The sequence below is a fragment of the Ischnura elegans genome, chromosome 3 (assembly GCF_921293095.1).
Source record: "Ischnura elegans chromosome 3, ioIscEleg1.1, whole genome shotgun sequence".
NCBI classification, from domain to species: domain Eukaryota; kingdom Metazoa; phylum Arthropoda; class Insecta; order Odonata; family Coenagrionidae; genus Ischnura; species Ischnura elegans.
In genome coordinates, this window is record NC_060248.1 from 111,521,910 (window position 1) to 111,543,403 (window position 21,494).

The window sequence follows — 21,494 nt, forward strand, 5'->3', positions numbered from 1 at the left end:
GATGGGATTAAATTTCGCAAGTTATTCAAATTTACATCAACATGTATTTCAATGTAGCTTATTCACCTAAACTAAGTACTTTCGAGGCGGCCATCATGGCACTTACTAAAGAGGCTTAGCGCTCATCCTAGTTATTTATAGGACAAATAAATGGCAAACATGTGGGGAAATGGTGTTTTTTAGTTTTCTGGTCGCAGTTTTCCTTCTGTCGAAGGCCAATGTTTTTTAAACTAGTTCCGCTTATTTTATTAAATATTTTAATACACATTAAAATGGATAGCCGCATTCGTATCTGGATTTATGTATGCAGTAAGTTAAAATGTTATGTTTTATTTTGTCTTATGTTCTAACGAATTTTAATGTTTTTTTCAGGTAAGTTTGCGGTCCTACTTCTGTGTGAAAATTTTGATGCCACGTTTAGTGTGATGGCACCATCGGTAAGCTTCTTATTTTCCAGCGCACATGCGTTTTTGACGGCTGTAGAATTCTCGGGGAAAATAACACCAAAAAAGGCTTTACTATAGTATTTATTTTGTTTGTAGACACACCTGCGGATTTGCGATCATTTTTCATGCTGGGCTTAATCTTTGTTTACTTGAATCTAAAGTGAAAAATGCTATCAATTGTCCTCTTGTGAGAGGAAAAGTGTTCGACGAAAGCAATGCTACAAAGCCTTTAATAGCGAAAACTCGTCAGCCTAGAATTCTAATAGATATCAATCAGGATAATTTTAACATATGGATGGCTAAGTTCTAACAACACGTATCTCAAAAATAGCAACTTTTCAGGATAGAAAACAATTAATCAAGAAAACAATTTATCAAGAAAACGATTAATTTTTTTTACTTGTACACTGAAATTAAAAACCAAAAGTTCATAAAACTGAAAAAGAAGTAATCATATTCAAACAAAGAGTTGTTTTTCGCTTGTATTCTATTTTTTGATGGTATTACACTATGTTTAAGATGCCTGTCCCAAACCGGTCGTATTTGAGATACGTGTTGTTAGAACTTAGCCATCGATATGCCATTCCCGCCAGGGTTATATCTAAGCGATGTACTCATTTCTTACCCTATTTCTATTTATCGTAGAATGCTGTCAACTTAAATTTGCCTTAACAAGACCGTGTACGATCGAATTTTACGTTTGATTAGAGGTACGGGCACTGCGAAATAGAAACCTCCTACTCTAGGTTCATTTGGTAATAATCTATCTTGAAATCTAACAATAAGAAACACAGCTGTCTGAAGTATCGTAAGTTGTTTTTTTCAATCCGGGTTTTGATGTGGATTCATGGGTCTAATGATGTTGCGTTCCCGTATCGTAACCGGAGCCTTAGAAGTGGGGTCGTGGTGCTTGTGACGATTATTTTCTTGTGAGAATAAGATATTGATTTGGAAAGATAACCTTTTTCTATTTTTTATGACATACCAAGCAGCAATACTAATACATGAAGCTAATGCGTGAAATCACTGCAAAGATCTCTCGCCAAAAGAATTCAAAGGAAAAATATATCTTTAAAATGAATTAAATGCTGGTTTCAAATACCTTGGGATCGGGAGGCATACCTTATTTTGAATTTGCGAATCTCCTTAGGGGTGATGGTTGAAACTTATTGCGTTCTCAAAGTGACTAGGATGAAATTCTTGCCTGCTGTGAACTGTTTCAACCTTTTCCTAAACGTGCTCACATTCACAAATGCTGGTCCCCCTCCCACCTTCACCCCCTGAGACATTTGAATATCATTGATTATGGTGTTCATACATGTGTCCGATTACGCGTTTGATGCCTCCTATTCGTTTGTATTCCTGGTTGGGCACGCAATCCCACCTGATATGATGACGTCCTTGTGTTTTTGCCTCTCCGTCTGCGTATTGGAGGCTGTGGGCGGGCACGCGATCGAGGTATTCAGCGTTCCTGCAGAGAACAGCTGACACGCGTTCAGCGTACAATCCCATACCCACTTAAATGCCTCTCGGCTGCAGATGTCTCCTGCGAGGTGCACCGCTCCAGTTCGGCCACCGCCGTCGCCGTTTCAGGCTGCCGAAAAAAAAGAAGCATTCGAAGTAGCCTGACAATGGCTCGTGAGGGCCTTTCACCGATTCCGAGAAAATGGTGGCAGATGTACGAAAGGGGGCGGAGGAAGGAGGGGGGATTCGGGGGTAAGTTGAGAAAAAAAGGAACAGAATGGAAGAGAAAAACAGTCTGGGGCAACGTCGTCCTATCTTGCGTATCTTATTGCGCTTAACAACGAAAGTCGTGTCTGCGAAATCTAATGGTAGGATTTATTTGACATCTTCTCATGGAAACTTCAGTAACGATATCAGCTAGATTATGAAACAACAAATGTTTATCGTCAGAATTAACGTTTACCACTTTTTGTCATTTTTTTTAATTTGGGCACTATAGCTCTTACCAGATTTTGGTCAACTACAAAGTTTTAGTTTAACCTCTTCTATAGTTCTTTTCAATTGCTATTTCGCCTTCTAACGTAATGATTTGCGCGTATTATAAACGTCATTTTAATGTATTTTCTTTGACCTTCATCGAGATTTTCTTCTATTTGGTATCCAACTGTACATATTCTCAGCGATGTTGTATCTATTAGGCGTTTTACATGCCCCTGCCACCGTTTGTTCAACCATTTGAACTAATCCCCCTATTGTTATTTTGTCGATAATCTTACTCTGGGCTTATATAGTTCTCTGAAGGATTTTACCTAATTTATAATAGTTTTTAATGAAAGTATTAACACTTTCGGTCGGTGATAGGCTTTTTATGGAGCAGGGACTCGGAAAATAGTTCTCTTCATGTAAATGTAAATAAACGTAGTGGATTTTTATCGAAAGTTCATTTTGCTCCAATTTTCGTTCAGTTTTCTACATAGAGTAGAGCAGTTTACTTTGTAAATAGTAGCTACTCTTCTAAAAGAGCGTATCGTTGTACTATAGCTGTAAGACTTGGACCTCAGTAATGTGAAGATCATCGCGTGGGGATTTGGTGGTCAAACGTGTGGGTAGAGGATGAACTCCGCTCGAAATTCAGGTGTGCGGTGGATTACGTGGGAAGGATTTGGAAGAGCAAGGAAGGATGACCAGATTTGGCTGCTTAAATAGGAAATCTTTTTCTTAAAAGCACCATGTTCAAACTGGTATAGTTCCGTGCGACGTAGACACCGGTATTTTTCATTATTTTTTTCAATAAATTTTTAATTAATGTACTCAATTTACGAAAATCAGACTCCCTTAATTTTCTCGGTGACATATATAGCGAACAGCGAATAGACCATAGTTTTTTGGGCCTCGAAAACCGATGAAAATCAAGGAAATTTTCCTATCTGATCCGATGAAATTAGGATAAAAATGCTAGAATTTTGTATTCGAAAGAATATTATGGTTTATGGTAGAGTTGAAAAGATACTTGCCATAGCTACTCACTGATTAAGGCTGAAATATTAGGAATATTTAAATAGTGCAGAAAGCTTTGAATTATGTCCTCTGTGGATAACTTTTGACCCCTAATGAAAATCACATTTACGAAAAATTTACGTTCCAACCTTTAAATAAAACCGGGGTTCGCGAACTGTATAATGAAAAGTTTAAGATTCACACCGATGAATGAAGAAAATAAACATTGCATACGATTATATTTTTTCCACTATAAGCGTAACCGTTAGAATACCCTAAAATTTCCATTTAAACTTACCTTACGTAGTAGAATGTCCATGATAATAGTTACAATAATATCTCCTAATACATAAATTATCGTGATAAAATAAGAGAGAAACATTGCCGAGCATGTAGGTATATTAGCTCTTTTTTGTTCCTCAAGTAATTATTAACCGTAAGATTACTTCATCTCCTCTCAAAACATTCCCAACGTACGCTTTACTTTCCTTTACGGCTGGTTTCGCTGTGTAATCACTGTCTAAATCAAATATTTTCTTCCCTTGAGGGGCATTGTGGGGAGGAAGAAGGAAGTTTAGAATCGGAGTAAGAAAGAGCGTGAGGGAAAAAGGAGTGAGAAATGTACCGGAGCTTGTGATCCTAGAACGAAACCCATCTTGGAGTGGAGACGCGAGAGGCATGGCGTCGTTGAGGGTGGAAGACCGTCTTGCCTCCTCTCTTACGTCCGGGGTAAAAAAAAAGCACGACCCGTGCGGCAGACGGAGCTAATTAGCGGGGTCTTGGCGTGGAGGCGGCGGCGGCTTCCTCCTCTCCGCTCCGCCGAGCGCCGCCGCCACGGCCCGCGGCGTGACCCGGGACAAAGATAGATGTGAAACCGAATTTCCTCAACCCCGAGTGTCGGTGTGAAAGGCAGTAGCTTACCTAGGACTAGTTACTACGCGTTCGCCAGCCTCCGTCGCTAGCCACCGGCATTGTACGGGGGCGCCGGAGGAGTTTCCTAGAGTAGGTTTAACCAACGCACGATTCAGGTATTTGCCCTGATTAGCATTCCGCTGCCGTGAGGCATCGTTTCGCTTGAAAATCAGGCATAGGTAGCATGGAGGATTTACGCCAAGGTGAATTTATTTTGTGAAAAAATGATGTGGCTTAGCCGGGATGTTATTGAAGAGTAGCTCAGTAGCACATCCACGCTCTGTAGTTGATATTCGTAATTATTTTCGTCATTTGAGATACTTTACTGGCTTAATTAGGTTGAGATTAAAGTCAGCGCAGATATATTTGATGTAATATTTATTCCTTATCTGGCTGCGTGAAGAGTTCACCGGGTTCATGACCCGGTGGCCAGTGGCGGATCCAGTATAAGGACAAGGGGGGGGGGGCTAAGTGGGGGTTTTAATAGTACTGGGGATCGGAAAAAAATCACCATTCTATCGAGTGTAAATTGGATAGGGGGTGCTATAGCCCCCTTGGCCCCCCTCCCAATAGATCCGCCACTGCCAGTGGCGATCCCGCAAACTCTTCACGCAGATATATTGTCTTCGTAGACGTATTTACTAAGTCTCTTACCCTATTTCCTTGTTCAGCACTTCCATTGACCTAACTCTTCTCGTCTCAATTGGCAATTCTCATTTTAAACTTCACTTTTTCCATTTCTGCAACATCCCAAATTATATCTCGGATTTAGGTAACACATCGTCATCGTGCGTGGAGATTTGTCATCGGCGTGAGGTTATTTCATTACCAGTAAAATTCTGTATTAATTAATATTATGAATAGTTTCTTTTTAGCTAACAATATGATTCTTAGAACTCCGACTTACACACGTTAGTGTTCATGGCTTCTTTTATTTCCTGATTACGTTTACTCATCGACAGACAAAAGTGACACACAAACTATTTATCTCTCGCATAATTTATTGATGAATCAAATTATTTAGACTAGTATTTGGTTTAAAAACAAATTTAAATTAATGCTTAATTAATTTTAGGAAAATAAGACATTGCAATATTTCCACTCCGTAGAAACTCAGTGGAAATATTGCAATGTTTTATTTTACATATATTAATAACTTCCACCACATCGTGCCCAACATCATACAAGATATACCTAATTAATTGTTTAAAATAAATAAATGTATACTTTTAAGGCTATTGTGTGCGTTACTTGGGTACATACCTACATTAAAAATTAATTGTGTAGCTTCTCTCAGAGTGAGGGCCTACTCGTGTGGTTGGAAACTATCATGAGCGAAAATATGTTTTTAAAGTGTTCGTAAAATACAAGGAAAAACTTAAACCTTCTCTGAACTGATTTTAAAAAGCTTCGTCTTCATATCAGTAAAAAAATAAATGCTACGAATTACTACGAATGATCGACTGATGCTAACAGCCGCGGAACCCAATTCTGATCATATGGAAAGGGTTCATAAATATCAATGGTATTGCCATGGAAAAATCATCGGCCATAGCTTTCCCGGTTTCCTACCCCTCCTAGGAACGATTTGCGAGATTAATCGCAACCAATACACGTGAAGAAGTCTATAGCCGCCTCCACTCTTCGCTTGTATGTACTCACTTCTTCATAGCTCTGTGCAAATCAGGGTTGACGAGGCTGGAGTCATGCGACTATCCGTAAGAAAAGAGATGGCGTCACAATGATGACACCTCGACGTGCATCATATTTCCTGAAATTTGTTCGCGCAAATTACGTCATTGGCAAAACTCTCAGGCTGGATCCTACGCAAAATGATGTATGCACTATTTATTTCTTGCTTTGAACACCTGTCGCGAATTTTCTGGCTTTGAGCGTCCTCATCCTTGTTTTTGTCTTTGCATTACTTATTGATATCCGATTGAGGATAGGATTAAGGACGAGGATATTAATTGAAACTAGGATGAAATTATATTTTTTGTTGTTAGCATGAATATCTAGAGCCTTGTGAAATCCATAGAAATATGCTTCTAAGGACCGATCTGTCCTAAGGCGTACATTTTCACCTCTAATGGTTGCTCATGTAGCAACATTAAATGAATTCAGCGTAGTGTTAATGGATTTGATATTAACGTAATGTGGTAGGAATGAGTGTTCTCACATATCGTTTGCGGCCGTGAATTGGAATTCCTTAATGTCGCAAATTTATCTCCTCGTTTTGAAAATTAAGTCTATTAGGTGCTTATTCAGCCTTTAATTAATTATTTTTTTAAAGTAAATGTGATGTGAAATTTCACATTATCAAATTCAAAATTGCCTAATTTAAGTGTGTAATTCAGTGCCATGCGTTTTTTTACCCGTTTTTGATATGCTTATGAGAGGTTTGGCTTGAAAAATACTAAATATTATTTTCGATGGCTCTCCTTCCATTCACTCATTCAGCATGTCAGCCTATTAGGGTTCTTTTGATGACCAACGTTTTAGCTGGAATACTGAAATATCGTTTTTTGTTTTGATTTAATACTTTAAGCTGCGTATATTTGCTTATATTTTTGTTTATAATATTTTATATGTCACCTAGTGTCCTCGAGAGTTTATTCGATTGAAATATTTTGGGCTTAATATATTGGATATGGATGGAATTGGAGACAATCGAGGAAGATAAACAATAATTATTATTGTTATGAGTGATAACTTCGCTATTTTCTGCTCAAAGTGTCTGCTAATTGAGTGCATTGTTCCTTCTACAGCGGTCCCCTACACGCTTGATGCCTAGTACAGCAAAAGACTCAGATAATACGAAAAATTAGACTTTTTCCACTCCCCGGCTTACTTAGTGATATGTATGATTTTTCGAGGGAACGTAGTAGCTTAATGGATAGAGCGCTTGGCTGCTTACTGGGTTCCGGGTGAAGTCTTCGGATACCCCTAAAAAAATCCTCATTGTGCGAGCTGACTAAGGAAAAGAACTGCCTTATTAATTCCAGCTTCATAAATGTGTTAGCAATTTAAGCTTATATCATCTGTATTTTGTCTTCTTTAATATTCTTGTCACTCCACCTTTGGCTATTGAAGAGGAGTCAAATGAATGTCGTTGCTTCAGTTCTGAAGGAGAAAATCAAATGTGTTGCTGAATAATATCTGAATATTTATAATTTCGGCAGTACACTATGGCTGCGGTTCTGCAGGAGAAAGAAGGTGTATTCTACCCCCCTACCTTGAATTTGCGAAATTCACACGGCTGAGATTTCGTCTTGAATTAACGTATCCCTCACTTATCCAAGCAAACCTTCGGGTTGTATCACTGAGTGAGTTAGATTTTGTCTGCTAAAGATACAAGACGATTCTTAGGCTAAACTTATTGCGGAGGCCTCTTCTGTTAGAGGAAGTGGAAGGCTAAATTTCTGGGTGCGGTAACTGTCAACGCAGTGTGGGTTTTACCCCACGGCTGCGTAAAGGGTCATGGCGGAGGAAGAGACTTGAAAATGACAGTTGCTCTTCCCATTCAAGTGGCGCAGTATTCGTTCCGGAGGGCGTGGAAAAACACCGCCACAAAGTGAGCGAGCAGATGCCGCGGTAATGGTGCCGCTGAGTAAACGAAGAGGGAACGGAAGTATCTACGTATTGTTAACAGGGTACTTGGCAGGAGCAAATGGCGTAGTACACGATTGCGGATTCTTTTTGGAACGAGCTTCTGTCGGTTGTGCCCTTTTTTTGACCAACTAAGTTGACATCCGTGTTTAAGTCGTTTTAATAGTACCTTCGTTAACCCATTATATTAAAAAACGACTGCTTTTTTTATTATTTGTTATATCAATGTTTTTTATTTGTTTTCGCTTCATAAATGTGTTAACAATATATATTGAACCTATTGAAAATATTTGAGCATATTTAACCGACTTAAATAAACGACTTAACCACGGATGCCAACTTAGTTGGTTAAAAAAAGGGCACAACTGACAAAAGCTCGTTCCAAAAAGAATCCGCAATCGTGTAATATGCCATTTGCTCTTGCCGAGTACCCTGTATATAGCCATCCTTACTTTGTCTATTCTAATATTTTTTGTTTATTCCATCTTTGGCTATTGAAGAGGAGTCAAACGTATAAAAATATATTTTCGGCATCATGGCGTGGCTGCGGCTCTGAAATAGAAAAACCGATTTCATTCTGAATAAAATCTGAAATGTTTTGCATTTAAAACATATTCTGTTAACACTAGGCATGCATCTTTACGCGAAACTAAATAAAATTTATTACGTTGAGCCGATCCATTTTTGCTGTAGTACTCATGGGTTTGCGCAAAATCATGTGCTGGTAAACTTTGCTGTCCTGCGATACCAAATATCTATGTCGTCTCTCAATCATAAAGATATCTAAAAATGGAGTAGTCATCCTCAGCGTTGGGACCCCAAGCGAAAGGGCCTCGGGACAGATGGTGGCGTGCAAGGGCGTGACGAAAGGCCTTTGCGATGGCCCTGAAAGGTCCTTTTCATCTGGCCTGATATTTTTTTCTGGCCGTTTAAGTCTGCAATTCGATTTCGTTCCTATTTCAAATTGTCAGAATCTTCACGGTCCTTACTCATGTGTGCTAAGGAAGACCGATTCTTATTTCTCACTACTTTACAGGATTTAAAACTAATGTTTAAATATAATGCTGTAAAAAATCAATTTCTCTTATCCAGCCATCTTTGCATTTTTTTCTTCTCTCATGTCTGTGGATAATTCAACTCATCTGAACTAAACTGTACTGGATATTAAGAACGGTGTCTTAAAATACTACCGTTAAACTGGGAATATTTACAGGTAATTTTTAGCCCTCGCCGTACCTTGAGTTATAGCTACCGTAATTATGAAGCTAGGATTGAAGTCATTTAAGAAATATTTCTAGCTAAAAGATTAAACCAGTTTCTCCATCTCGATAGCTCAATTTTTGCTTTCAAAATTCATCTTCCTTTCTGTCCGCCAACTATTATTTTTGAAGAGGACGCATTTTCACGATCGGATACTACTAAATGAAAGTTTAGACTTGGGAATCTTGCGTGCAAAGTTTTCAAATTCGTAAGATGGTTATTGGCGAGGAAAAATTAAGAATGACTCATCAGGGTTCTCCTCTCATTAGCGTGTACAAGATTCCAGAAATCCACTTGAGGCTTTGCGGGTGGCGACTGGTCCTTAGCAGACTCATTGATCGCCGAGAATGCTTCCAAAGTGTCATTATACCCTTTCTTCAAATCATTTTTATTTCTATTAATGTATTTTACGGGCTGATGTAGGCTTGCATGGATCCTTCGAAATATATATTCCAGCCGTCTAAACCTCCCATTCTGGACTAACCTGTTCAATTCGCAATAAGTATTTTCCATTTCAAACCTCTGTCCCTTCCACATCTCATGTAGAAGTTTTCTCTCCTCTCCCACCATGTCTGGCGCCCTTCAAAGCATAAACAGCGTAAAAAGCATACTTATACACTCAAATTGGACGTGGCTTCCAGCTGCTTTATGGATGGCACTGTCGATTAATGTTATGCACAGCCGTAGCACAAGATGGTTAAGGGTTTGGAACTGGCCAACTACTGTTAATGAATGAAAGAAAACTGTCGAGTCCGGGCTACCTCGACTGTCATCCATCGAAACAACCCTCTGGGCTGAAAACTAACTAGTTGTGAGTGAGTTTATTTGGTCGAATTCCCAAAAGGAGTCGTATTAGCAATTTTTTATTTATTTAAGATTCAACATTCGGTATGATGCTCAAATACTGGTAAAACCGGTCGACCAAAAAAAATTGGTCCTGTAATTCCGTTAAGACGAGGATTCCACCTGTCCAAGTGAGCACGGAGAGTATAAGGCAGCGTGGCCGAGCGGTCTAAGGCGCTGGTTTTAGGCACCAGTCCGAAAGGGCGTGGGTTCGAATCCCACCGCTGTCAAATTTTTTGTGTAACCCCATTGTAATGAGATGAATGCATGTATTTTGAGGCATAATTTTACATTAGTAAAACAAGTTTAGCACAAAACATAGAGTCGAATTTCGTTACGTTTTACATAGTCATGCCAATTAAATTACGTATTAGTTTGTTATATGCCGCAGCTGCTTGTTGAATAATGTAAAGGATATCACTTCGGGGGCCTGTCTCATTATTTCAATTTTATATCATATTCTCAGTCTTGACTCATAGCCGAGCTTTCGACTTTTAGCTGCTTGTTTTCCTTATCCGTCTTCTAGTCAATGTATAAGCGTTATTGCTATTAAAACTAACAAGAAACGAAAGACAGTAAACTATGTAGGATACTTTGTAATAATAGTAATAATAATGATGAACGAAGATATCGTATTGTCCACAATTTATTAACCGAGTACTACACGTATTTCGATTTTTATACAATCATCCTCAGGTACTAATAGAAACTAACACAACGTTCCAACAGATATATTCCTTTTAATAGATGATACGGTATTTAATTTGCTGGCCCATTGGTAATGACTTCTGAAATATTGTATTTATGAATAGTTGTAAGTATAATCTTCTTTTATATCCGTTTAAGCGCTTAGTTATCCTTTATCCATCTTCAATTAATCTACAGTATGAGATACTAAACCTCACGCGTAGAATCATGTGTAATTCATTACGAAAATGCGCGCACTCTATTATTCGAAGTATTAATCAACTTCGAAATTTGAACTTCCTCATGAACTAGCGTTTACTCTCATTTCAATCTCTTATTTTCGTTAATACTTGCTTTGAAAAACATTTCCAGCTGTATAAATGTACTGCTACGTACAATAACTGCCTTTGGATTTTTTTACACCATTCAACTCGTTCGCTGATTAATGTAGCTCTAATTCGCGGTGGATGCTATATTGATGGATTTTGTGTGCGGCTGATTATATTCCTGTCGAAGCATGACTAATGCTACCATTGATTTGAGAATGGCTAAAGTCGGGAGACTTTGGGGACCTATTTTGGAGAAGGAAGAATAAAGTCTGTTTTTTCTCGGGTGAGGAATAGACCAGTTGATTTCCCCTATCATGTTGTCGTGAACGTGCGCAAAACTGGTTAATATTTGCTCAGAATAGGGTAGTTTCCTTCATCAAAGAAACCGAAAGGCATTGATTGCGATTTGTTACCCACAATTACTGTATTCATAATATACAAATTATTTCGTTTTAGAAATACCGGTTTAGACGAATGGCAATGGTCCATTTTTATACTCATTTGAAAAGGGCGCCCATGCGATGCCACTCCACGTGACGTCACAGGGACCTAGTTTCTATAGGAGAAGATAGGAGTTATACATCGTCTGAGATTACCAATGCATGCATGAGGCGCAGAGCTCAGGGAAACATGTCTTAATAATCACCTATTAAAACTGGCCAAGGTCGGAAAGTTTTCTTCGTTTGATAAGGTATTAATAAACCTTTTTTAAGCCAAGCGCTACCATACAGCAAGGTACTCAGCTACCCTCTAGCATCCTGCGTCCTATCAGCGCTCAGAGCCTCGATCAAGGTCACCTCACAAGGCGGGAGGGGGAACCAGAAATACGTCACACGGAGAGATTTCCTTACCCGTCGCGTTTTCGCGCGCTTGAAAATTTCCACTTCTCATTTAATCGCGAAAAATAGATATCGTCATTTAAAAATCTAAAAGCGTGAAATACGTACTCCGGGAGTAATAAACCTTCCGATATAGGCAATAAAAAAATAATAGGAAACCACCCTATTATAGATATGCTCCATAAATTCGTAGAGACTTTATCCCGCGTTGCAGTCATCGAATCTGACGCTTTTATAATATTGGGATATCAATTACCAGTTTTAGTACCCAAATGGATGAATTACTTCTGTGAATTTAGAACGATACTCTCGTCGAGCAAATAATCCGTACTTCAATTCCCGCTCTGGGAGAATTTCATCTTTTGGAATTTCGCATGAATTTTACTCGCAGTTTATGCCGTATTATTGAGTTTGTGTGGTTGCTTCTTCGTAACCCATGAGATGTTTGCAACCGTTATCTTTTATGAAATACTCGGCCGAGAAAAAGGTAATGACCTTAAATAATTAAAAAAACTCGTTTGTTTTTTAAATATAATGCGTTTTGCCGTTCATCCTTGCCGATCACGTAGGATAACGATGGAGAGCTAAAGGGAAAGGAAAAAGGATATATGCGAATGCGTGCACGAATGGTTATTAACGACTGATGCGTGAGGATCATCATTGAATAAGCTGGGGTGCCGCATTACTAAGTACAGTCCAGCATCGAGGGCGTGGAGAGCATACGGTATAATATTCATCATCGATTTGCTAATGCGCTACTGTCTTGCCTACTGAAGGAGACTGCTGCCAAAGCTGGGACACCTGCGGAAACTACCTATTAAGTGACTCCCTGCCAACTCTGAAGTATTTCTGTACGAAATAATTTATCAGGGGATAAAAACTAATGATTACCTCAGTAGCTATCATAATATCACTTTGGCATGCACAAGGGGGGCTTTCCGGGTTACTACCCCCCCCCTTTAGCCTTTAAAGCTATTACTTCATCCATATTATTTACTTTATTCTAATAATACTCGTACAAAATTACTGTTTTTGAAACCTAAAAATCACGTTTTCGGCATCAAAAATCCCAAACTTTTGGGTTAGGACCCCCGCACCTCTCTTTACCTTGGGGTTCAATACGTCCGGGAAGTGCGTTCAATACATCCGGGAAGGGCCCCAAAATCTCCGGGAAGCTCCCTCACCCCCTCCCGGTTTAAAAAACCTGACTACGCCACTGACTAATGTGTAATGCTTGTTTCTTTATTTTATCGCAATTCTCGCAAAATTCCCGATGAAATATATTCCTTTTAATATAGCCAATAATTGCACATTCTCACTTATATCTTTTCAACGTTTTTTTTGTAATTGAATACCGCTTCCACCCACGTATTCTATCCTCATTAAACGTCGCATCCATCCGCCTCATATTTGAGGCCGTATGCAGAATTAGATATTACAATTTTCTCTGTAATAACCCATGTTTACTGTTCGTCTCCGCAATCTATATTAGTAGAGTTTCCAATTTATGTGTATTTTATCAATATCCTCCCAAATCAATCACCTCAAATCTCAACTTAATGAAAATCGGATTCCAATCAATCTGTTAATTAATATTCAGGGATATCGTGTTATAGTAGCTGCAAGAATTCGTATTTGCTTGGATTTTTAAAAAGTGGATTTGATGGGCACACGAAGTACAAGCAGGTGGCACTACCGCCTAAAGCCTATTAACAGGATCAAAGGCAATGTGTGTGTTTGCACGATCCGCCGCACTGTCGAGAAAGTGTCATGACTTTTACGTACTTACCTACTCAAGTTTTGAATTAGTCCCGTGACGGATTTTTCTGCCCGAAATGTATTAGTAACACCAGATCCCACCTTGTTGAATCTACCTTAAAAGGTGTAGTAGCTCGAGTGCATTCAATGAAGATAAATTATTATTATTATTATTATTATTCAAATTTTCTTAACTTTACTTTTTTTGCTCATTGAGACCATTTTTATCCTCGTATCAAAGGCGGAAGAGTAGTGTATCCACATGGATGCTCAGGTGATTAAAGAGACTCCCGATGTTTGAAAGGATTCAAGAGTAGGAAAATTTTCCAAACCACCAAATATTTCCGAGTACGCCGCGGTTAATTGACTAAACCTTATTTTTTGTGAATGCTTGAGCGAGCTGAATGTTAACTGACCCCGTGTATCAGACGCCGTTTGTGATAGTTTTGTCGAGGTTATTCGATCCCCACTTTCTATAACTACTAGTAGTTGCCTAAATGACACAACTGAGTAGGTTCATATGTCCAGACTTCTGGTTGGACTTAAAATTATTGCGTATGGCTTAAAATCTCTCGTCCAGAGCAGCTACTTCCGAACCGTGATCCGTGGACCCAGTGGCGTAGCCAGGGGTCCAGGGGGTCCTGAACTCCCCCCGAAATATAGAAATACAAGTAATTTTCCTTTATAAAAGAAAATAAAATATTGAAAAATTATAAAGTTAAGTACATAATATTTCTTTAGCAAATGAAGTTTTCTCGATTATGAAAAGTGTTAAAATTAGTTAAAAACCCTTTACTTAGTACCCTGTTTTTCAAAAATTTCCCCCCTGGTTTTGGACTCCCCCCCTGGCTGCGCCACTGGCTGAGCCTCGATAAAAGTATCAGAAATTCGCCATAGCTACATAATTTCAAAATATATTTGTATTTTAAAACCTTAAAATATATAGGAGATTAATTATTATGCCCTCTGTTCGTATGGATTAAAAACTATAGCATTAAAATTGTCAGTGTTATTTTATTGCAACAAGGGGGTCCTTGGGCATCCGAGTAAGAATGTCTCAGGAACAAAAAGATCGGGAAAACCTGGTCTAGATTAACGTGATAAAGGATGCGGGCTTCTTCTTTTCCTTCCATTCTATCCTCTTCTCCGTGTCTTGATATCTATTTTCGCTCTCTGAAGTGTCGATTCTGCTTGGCGAAACACATAGATTATATCCATATATACACACGTGACGTTATCGCTATGATGCTCTTAACCTAGAGGAATACTTATGGGAGTCTCTATTCCGTTTCGTTGAAGACTAATTTATGCTACCACTACCCTCACTTTTTAATAAATTTTCAAAAATTCCCGCAGTGAGCGCAAAGCCATCCTTTTCTTCCTAATATTTGCAATAAGATTATTTTCACTTGCGTGGGATTGCATTGAAAAGCTATCAGTTCGATTGGTTCCATCACATTTTGAATTTCGGATCGCTCTAGCATCAGCGTCGCGAGTTGCGACTTTTGTGAACCCATTTTAGTGCGCGGTGGGTGACACGATATATAGCGAAGAATCGTTTTTTGTGATATTCGCGCTCTGAACTGCGGGGTACCGTTGTGTAACCGCCATTTTTTCTGTTAGGACGACTGCGCTTGCGAGGAAGTGCGTTTCTTCATCTTCGCGTCCGTTCCGTCTTGACATTCTGCGCGGGGAGCATCGCCCACCGTGCGGGGTCGGCCGCCACCTGTCGACGCGGCGCGTCACCCTGGGCGCGTTCGGCGAGTCATTTGTACGTGAGCATGGAGGCAGAGGCTCACTTTCACTCCCATCCCATCCCCACTCGCTTGCACACACCCTTCCTCCCCGAGGCTTTATGGCTCACGGAGCGGAATGAGTTCCAAGTACGGACCATTAACATTCCCATCGACATCTCACCGCCCGAATGTCTTTTCCTCCGCCGTCACCTGCCGCGCCGCCCGCGTTGATGGCCTTCCTTCTCGACGATCCCACTCTCCTTCCCCCCCTGTCGCACTCAGGCAGGTCTCCCGCTCTATTGATTACATTGGTTGAGCGCCTTTTGGATGACACCGTGGCAACATTACTCTCTCTCAGTGTTTTGACCTGCAGGTTAGTTTGGATCGTTGAGGATAGAACTCACCTCAGACCATTGGCGTAACAATGGGGGGATGAGGGGATAGATCCCCCCCAAATCCTCAGAGAAGTAAAAAATATTTAAATTACTGTCTAGTTTTGACGTATAATAACTGCATCTGCTTAAATTTAAATTTTAAGTGCCAAAATGATGTAAAAGGTATTCTCAGGCATGTCATTTTTTCAAAACATTTCCCGGAACCCCTGATGCCTAGAGGGGGGATCACCCCCTTGTCCTCTTCATCCCCCCCCCCCCAAAGCATAATCCTAGTAATGCCAATGCCTCAGACTAAGCCGCAGGGATGAAAAATCCTATCTCCGGCCCACCTTGAACCCGGGACCAGTTGAGCTTGAATTTATGCGTCGCATATGACCTATATTATTTCATTTAGCTTATCATATAGCATATAGAAGATTCAAGTTCGCCTTGAATCCTTTGGGCTTGAGTTCGCGTAAGGAGAAGGTGTTTCGAAGGATAGAAGGGAGGGAACGGTGGGGCACTACATGCGAGAGAAGGACGCAGTGGATAGCCCACACCATAAGACAGCAATTAAGTGAGAAATATGATGAGGGAAAATGGAATACAGTGGAACTTGGTTATAACGGCATCGGCTGTAACGTCAACTCGGGTTTAACGTCACATTTTATACAGACAAACCAAAATTGAACATTTTATGTTGTACGAAAACCCGTTTTTATCGTCAACAAATATTGTAACGCTCGGGTGTAGCGTCAAAAATTTTGCTTTTCTTAAGTTACAAAAGTGGTAGTGTGATTTTATTATGTCCCAAAGTTCATAGAAACCATGTGTAGAAACATCAAAAGCAAAAACAAGTCACAAGCTGGACGTTGAGCTGGTGACGGGATGCAACTCTTTTGTTTAATTGGTGTCTGGAGGGAGCGGGGGCTGTCCCGCATACCTGGGTCTTATCCCTTCCCACCCCTACATTTTACAAGGTCACTTACAGAGGCACACTGTATTATTTTGTATCATATAGTAAGTATATACTTACTCTATGATTGTATTCACTCAGATTTAAGGCTGCTTTTTTTATAACGTCACTCGGATTTAACGTTAAAAATCTTCTGGTCCCTTTGATGACGTTATAACCAAGTTCCACTGTATAAAGTATGAACCTATGAAGGACAAGACTTAACTTGACTTTTCGTTTTATTTGAGGCCACAATCCGGCCCCCTCTTCCCACGGGCCAGGGCTCTTTTACGTAAGATGGTATTAAGCATTTGATTGGCACGTATGCCGGTAAGACCATTACATGTGGTGCTTGGATGTACGGTCAAGTCAGGAGGCTGCTACGGTGTGGAGAGACTCCTTTCATCCACCGATGTAATTGAGGCAGCCTCCGTTGAGTCGGCACCATGGACCTCCATGTCGGATGTAAACCTCCGTGGAAATAAATAAATGGCAGGGGATAAGTAAAATGACGACATTCAACGGGTTAAAGGAGAAAAAAATCTTTGAAGGAATGCAGAAAGGCACAATCAGTGAAGGATTGATAACCGAGATTACTGATGAGAAAGCATGAGATTAAAGAATTAAGAGAGATAATACTGAAGACAGATCAACAAGGACATGAGGAAGAAGAAACATAAGGGACTTAGAGAACCATAAAGAAAGGAAGGACTGCAGGACGGCAATCAGTTGCAGTATTATGAATGAATTTTGGTGAAATAATACTTAGCAGATTCCGTACTTGGAGTGCATAAAAACTGAGCGCTGAATGTGGCGTCGCAGTAACCAGAAGCTTAGGACAACATTGAAAACCTCACCCTCAATTAAATGTATAAAATGGAAGGAGCTAGTGAATCTAATATTCCTAAGGACATTTAATTAAAATATTAACTTCTCTCCATCATCTTAAGTGTACAATTTGTCGTAGATAAAATTTTAAAACGGAATAACCAGAATCTAAAAAAAACACACAGTTTCAAGCAAAATGACGATATCGTTTGAATCACCCAGTCAGCGATTTACGGAGGCACGGAAGGAGATGGGTGTGCGATAACGTGATCTTAGATTTTTCCTTATCAATCTCGGCCGTGTGCGTCTAAATTGAAGATTGCTCTTGGTTGTGTTTCTGAAGTACCGCCAAGAAATAAAGCCATCTCATATTCCTAAAATATATCAAGTAGCGGCTAAACTTAAAGCCACCGAGTGTGTCCCCCGGTTTTCGGATGGTAGAGTCCACCTCAAGAGGTTGTGCCTCGTTCAGATTACGACTGTTCAAGCAGTCGTTGGAACTATCGTGCATTCACACGACCATGGTTAAAACCTATGCTGCCCTCTAGTGCCGACAACTAAAGTGAACGAGAAATTGACGGTTAGCAAAGCTGTTGAGGCATGCGGGGTCGAGATATTACTGTGTTCAACGGGTATTTAACGAATAATTTTTCCTCCGCCCATACTCTTCTTTGCTTGGACAAATCCATGAAAAAAATAGTGCGAAGAGAGCTTCACGAACATTTGTCTTTCTCTTGTCGCTTCGTTTTCCGGTTCCCAGCGCCTAACCGTCGTTAAGTGGCGATCGGAACTTTTGTCAGGACATGCATTCACACAGCTAGTTCGGCCAACTATCGTTAGGAAGATCGCTCGATCAATCGTAATGTGAACGAGGCATTATATATATGCAATAGCGAGAAGTTAGCTGCGATATTAGCGACTTTACTCGAAGCGAATACCGCGGACTCGCGGAAGGTGGTGTGGGTCCGTCCATCCCTGGGCGACGGAGGCCGCCAACAATTATACTTCCCATCACCCAGAGGAGAGCACAGCAGCTCCTCTTCACAGGAGTGAAGTGGGAGACAACAGTAGTCGGTACATAGACAATCATTTCACTGCCGACGTGTTAACATTTACTTTAACGGCTGTAATACTGCGATTTGGAGTACAAGGAGAAACACAACATTATTATCTCAAGGATTAACAGCTACCCATCATTATTTCAAACGCAAAATGGAATTCTCGCGTATAAAGTATTCCGGAGGTAAATTAGTCCCCCATTACGATTTCCGGGCGGGGACTACTCGAGAGGGTACATCAGCCAAATGTAGTAAAATACTGAGGATAGAAACATGGAATGTGATATCACTTTATTATGCAGGTGATATATTATAAGGTTACCCGATTGGAGATTTGAGTGATGAGCTGCGTCTAACCACTCTTTTTTTGGTTTTATGTCTGCTGATGGTGATGATGAATTTGTTCAAAATTTATGGATTCAGATCTTGCATGGTGGAAACGCTCGATATCCATAATTAATAACACACAGCTCTGTTGTTTCAAAAATCATTTTAGCTCGCAAAACGCGTTTCGCCAATCCGTGGTATTCTCATGTGCATTCCAATGAAGCGTGGAAGGCAATATGTGGACGAGGCTGAGTCATGGATTTGCAATTCTGAGCTCAAACAAAATCAACTGACTCACCCAACTCTCCACTGCCTTGCTCGCCTATGGGCAGGAAATTAAAATAGAAATCCAGCTGCAGAATGCGTTAAAGTAGATTTTTAATGTATTTTTAACAAGGCCTTCAAATCACTGTCGGATTTTACTCTTGTGTCATCTTTATTTTCCAGCAAATGCTTTTAATTAGTTTTCAAAATATTTACAGATTTGCAGATGCCATTACTTACGCAGCTGTTTTTTTTAATCTTATGCTTATTTATATTTGCTTATTCATCCTAAGGTTTTAAGTGTAGTATACAATCTAGGTTTTTAATGAACCACTCAGTCGTCCTTAAAGTATGAAATTGGATCAAAGGTTTTAGATACACAAACGATTCTGGAGTTTTAACCCTCTTGATTATGCTGGTATATTCGCGGATGAGAAACTATTTTGTTGTTTTTATCAATTTTTAAATTCACTGTGGTCAGGGGATGATACAAGCTTACGTCCGTTATGAACGGTCACCTCTTTTAATTGTAATCGTATGTACTTTTGATAAAAAATACTGGCCTGTACCATCCTTAGTCATTCTATAATGCTTAATGTGCGTGATATCGCTGCTGTTTTTATATAATATTGATGGGGTTATATTTTTTCTGATCTGCATCTTTTTATGCTAGTAGTCTAGATGGCAGGATTAGTTCCGGGAAAAAAATTGGCCATAACGCTGCAGAGAACACGTATCAAGGTTCGATGGCCTCCTACAAGAAACTGTGAGTGTATCCAGCGGTGCAAATGGCAATGATGGATCACTCCTGAAGTGAAAGCTCCTATTAAGGGTATATTATTATCGAGGTTTTTTTTCCTCTTCGCGGCCGTGAACTATCAATAGGACGGTTTGTTGGTGTGGTCAACGACGGATTAGCGTTGGCTGCGTCACGACTCGCGGTCGACTCGTGGTCGTTAAGGAACACGATGCTGGGGCGTGGCGGACGAGTTCCCATGCTACACAGTTCACGTGGACGAAATGGCAAGGCTATGGGCATACTTTTTTCTCTGAATCAAACGGTCGCATAATTTCGTTAGTTTTTTTTAGATATTTCGCTGATTGCCAGACTAATATTTGGAAGGTTTGAATTAGAGATGATTAACCCCAACCCATGTTGCTTCAGTCGGCACAAATAGCTGGAAATAGTGCGAAGTTAAAAATATAAGGACTGAACTATCTGCATTATGCTCTACCACATTTTGCTTTTTTACATCAGGTAATGACGTCTATAAAGTCATGGTGCTTTTTAATTGCACGTACGATTAGTATTTTTGAATTTAAATCATGGGAATTTTCACTTTTCATGTCGCCCGAGGTGATATCGTGATATGGGAATGCAGCGGGTTATCATTTTACCTTTTATAACGTCTGCAGAAAGTAATATCTAGTCCTCTCATATCGTTGGACAATAACTCAGCTTGAAGCATAGCGATTAGATATATGCCCTTGCAGTACAGTAGAATTCTCTCTTTGGTCAGGTTTACTATATTTAACTCTACCATTCTTTGTCATACAATTGTAAATTATATCGTAGATATCGTAAATAAAAAGAATTAAGCCGAGATAGAATCTAAGTTAAGCTAACCGGGTTAGGCAGGTTACTGGTTTTTACTGTTATCTAATACTTTCGACTTTCAAATAAAAATGACAAAACATATATGCATAGATTCCATATTTCTTACGTATTACTTTGAATACCTTTTATCCAGTTAAAACTTTTTCTCTACCATTCTATTCCTCTAATCCGTTCCAAGTGTAATAATCGATTTTTCATCGTGACTTCTTTCATCTGAAGGGTGTTTGGTTCTATATCGAATCGTAGCAGTTAAAATTTTTCGATTAGTATAAATGTTGCAGGTGATGATATTAATTCACCACCTTTTTAATACGTTATCGTTGACAACTATAATCTCTCATATCAACTTTTTATGTTCAATCGGTTTTATTTTACGAATGCTTGAATGAATTTTAGCGTCTGTAAAATTGTAGGTTTTCCCGGCGTATGGATTGATGAAAATTTTCTCGGGATTCCCACCGGGTATTGGGTTAATTCTCCCAATACCACACCCGGTATTATTTTTTATTGGGTTATTCTCGCAAGAATTAACCCAATACCACACCCGGTGGGAATCCCGAGAAATTTTTCATCAATTTTAGCCTTTGTAAAACAATGACTACCGCAATCAATGAGTATGGTAAAATTTCCATAAGTCAACGAAAAATTATTATTTACCTGTTCGTATCGTGTTGTTGCCTCAGTAAAATC

The 21,494-nt window shown here is 39.6% G+C and overlaps 1 protein-coding gene and 1 non-coding gene across 4 annotated transcripts in view; both read left to right on the top strand.

Moving 5' to 3' along the window:
• The window catches only part of LOC124156362 (rhotekin-like), a 585,015-nt gene that overhangs the window by 227,761 nt on the left and 335,760 nt on the right, over positions 1-21,494 (top strand). The window lies entirely within an intron of this gene.
• Trnal-uag lies at positions 10,182-10,261 on the top strand. The gene has a single exon. It is a non-coding gene; the product is annotated as a tRNA-Leu (tRNA).